General features: G+C 36.1%; 1 pseudogene; it reads left to right on the top strand.

The window, feature by feature from the left end:
• The first annotated feature begins 1,568 nt into the window (after nucleotides 1-1,568).
• On the top strand, nucleotides 1,569-2,060 carry LOC147386064 (mannose-specific lectin pseudogene; annotated as a pseudogene).
• Nucleotides 2,061-2,612: the final 552 nt, after the last annotated feature.

Raw genomic sequence — 2,612 nt, 5'->3', positions numbered from 1 at the left:
CAAATTAAAAATTTAAGAATATACGATGAATTCCCCAATTAGAAATATATAAAAATGAAAATTTCAAAATAAAAAGTTTCAAAAAAACATGAAATTTCGAATTAGAAAGTCACAACTTTCCATGAACATAAAATCTTTAAATAACAAAATGCAAAACTCCTAAATTGGAAAATCACAAAAATGAAATTTCTAAATTACATATTTATGAATATGAATTTTTCCAAAATAAAAAACTATGAATTTCCCAAAATAGAAAATTTCAAAAATGAGCTTTCCACAAGAGCAATTATGAATATGAAACACTTCAAATTAGGAAATTACGAGCACATGACAACTAAACAAATTGGCAAAATTCAATATCACACAAAATTATAAATATGAAAATTATGAACATACATGAACCTCGAAATTAGCAAAAATCAAATTCAACGGCTTAGAGCTATTAAATTTCTCTCATCCTTCATTAATTTAATAGTTTTGGTTTGTCGGAAAAAAAAAAAATTGACAATGAAAAATTTGATGCCTTGGTCCGTCCAATTTTATGAACTTCGACGGCCTTGGGCTGTCAAATATAGGCTTTTTTCACATTGTGTATATAACCAATATTATGAGATAATATAGAGTAACAATTAAAATAAAGAAGTGCCTTCAAATTTATAAATGATTTAACATTCTTTATTGAAAATAAATACATATCCATGTGTATGCCATCATCATTGTGCACGTCTGATTTGTTTGGAGAGAGACCGAATCATATGCACCCAGGGTGGAGGATTGAAACTCTCCTCTCACACTTCAACACATGCCACATAAGTCACAGTCAAGAAATTAACACCTAAAATCTCTCTTTTTTCAATACATGCCACGTAAGTCACAACTGTGCCCTTGGGATACACAACTGCTAAATGGTAGATACATAATAGAGTGAAGAAGATGGGTTCAGTTTGCTGAAACGTGTGAGAACAGGGGCTGTGTTTCAGATTGGTTTGGTTAGGTAAGAGGGTAATTGTTATCCTAGAGCTTGGCTGGACACATTGGATACATTGTTATCCTTTATACGGCCCCGCAAACGAATCCATCCATCATGAAGGGTTAGTTTGTTGCGGAGATCATTGAACCATTGATAGCCAAGACACTCTGTTATGTAAATAGAACTCAATACATCTATTGATGGTGTGGGGAAAAACAGTAAATAAAATAAATCTGTTGTGTTCTTTTAGTTCCATGTCTATAACACGCCATCCGAGTGAAGACTTTCTATTTAGAATATCAGCACTCATGCAATATTTGTTGATTGGAGACGAGCCTAGTGGCAAACTTTAAGGGTCCAGTGAATTAATGGATATGATTGATCCTAGGAAATTTTAATAAAGTGGATCCCTAGGAAACGTGTCTTGTCCTAAGAAACATGTGTTTTTCAAAATTTTCATGCCACCAACCATATCCATAGTTACGTGCATTTGATGAACTTGTTTGTGGTTACAACTTAGAGAAATCCATCCATAAATAAATAATACCCATCCATCTCTTTTCCCACCACACCCACCAAGAGACGGAAAGCAAATAACATGGCTAGTAACTTTGCTGCTGCTTCTAGATCTCATCTTCCCAAATCCATGTTCATCACCTCTGCTCTTCTCTTCCTCATGATCTTCCTCAACCATCCTTGTGAAGCCCGAAATGTTTTATTCACTGAAGAAAGTCTCTATCCTGGGGAAAGCCTTGAGTATCTTACCTACAGCTTCGCAATGACAGATTTTTGCAATCTTGTGCTTTCCCAGCATGGACAAAACATTTGGGAAACGCAAGCTCAAAACTTGGTATCAGACTGCCATTGTACACTGGAGAAAAATGGGCAACTTGTGATCTACGAAGGTTCAATAGTGCGTTGGACTTCTTCTAACGCTCCCAAAGAAGGATATTATGTCCTCGTTCTTCAGAAAGACAGGAACGTGGTTATATATGGCAGTCCAGTTTGGCATACTAACACTGCATCTTTGACTGAGAAAAATGGAACTACTCTTATTAATACTAGTTTTTCTATTACTGATTCAGCTTGAGAGATCCTACAAGCTTGAATGGTATTACTACGTAAGTATGTAATAAGGCGAACATGTTTGATGCCATTTTAGTTGTTGTTTTTCCTACTTCGTCTCATGTGGACATGTGTTAGTCAATGTCACTTTCATGTAATAATATGTAACCAGTTGGCTCATGTGTTTGGTGCCAATGTAGTCGATGGTTATCGTTATTGTTTTTCCTACTTCGTTTCATGTGGACATGTGTTAGTCTATTTCACTTTCACACTGCTCTTGAGGAAAACCATCATTGGTTCTGTGTACACCTCCATGGTAGCACAGTGTGTAACGTAATTGTCCTGCACAGTCACTCCAACTCTGACTGTAATATATTTAGAGTCGTGATAATATGACTTGCAGTGTGGCATACTCAATCGACAAGTTCGGGAAGTGTAGTTTTGAACTCTTCGGGACACACAATTGCACTTCCCCATAAACAAGTGTATCCCGAGCTGTACAGATCTACCATTCCCAAACTTGTCCATGTTACGGAGTCGATTGAGTATGCCACCTGGCGAATCATATTACCAGGAC

The sequence above is a fragment of the Akebia trifoliata genome, chromosome 14 (genome assembly GCF_017979445.1).
Source record: "Akebia trifoliata isolate Shusen 1 chromosome 14, ASM1797944v1, whole genome shotgun sequence".
In the NCBI taxonomy this organism is placed as follows: Eukaryota; Viridiplantae; Streptophyta; class Magnoliopsida; order Ranunculales; family Lardizabalaceae; genus Akebia; species Akebia trifoliata.
Note: the sequence above shows the minus strand (reverse complement) of the source record. Positions and strands in the feature narration are given on the sequence as shown.